Here is a 593-nt window from a genome sequence, read left to right as displayed (position 1 = left end):
CTATGCATCCTTCGCTCTCTTTGTTTTCTAGGGTTTAGGGTTTGGGTTCTGTAAGAAATCTCTCTCCATACAAACCCTAAACCCTAAACCCTAAACCCTAAACCCTAAACCCTAAACCCTAAACCCTAGTTTTGCTCGCTGCGTCAGCCCGCTGGCCCCCGGTGCCGTATCCCCCCCGGGGCCCCCTGCTTTTGTCTTTTTGTTGTTTTTTCTTTTTTTTTGTTTTTATATATATGTGGGGGTCCCGAGGTGTATGTACACCCCAAACCCTAAACCCTAAACCCTAAACCCTAAACCCTAATGGGAAACGCTGTTGGTGTCGATGCAACCACAAACTTGCTGCGCGTTGTCTTCTTCATTCCTCCTGCAGCAGCAGCCTCGGCAGCAGCAGCAGCAGCAGCTCCTGCTGCTGCTGCTCCAGCAGCAGCAGCAGAGCCAGCAGCAGCAGCAGCAGCAGCAGCAGCAGCAGCAGCAGCAAAAGGTTGCTGCGCTCACGGTGATGCAGCAGCAATTCTGCTGCTGCTGCTCTCCGGCAGGCTTCCTGCTGTTGAGCTGAAGCAAATACCCAGCAGCAGCCGCGATGCTGTAGTCAA

Source organism: Eimeria mitis, genomic scaffold (genome assembly GCF_000499745.2).
Source record: "Eimeria mitis Houghton genomic scaffold, Emh_scaff1893, whole genome shotgun sequence".
NCBI lineage: Eukaryota > Apicomplexa > Conoidasida > Eucoccidiorida > Eimeriidae > Eimeria > Eimeria mitis.
The sequence above is the reverse complement of the archived record's forward strand: the minus strand, read 5'-3'. Positions refer to the sequence as shown.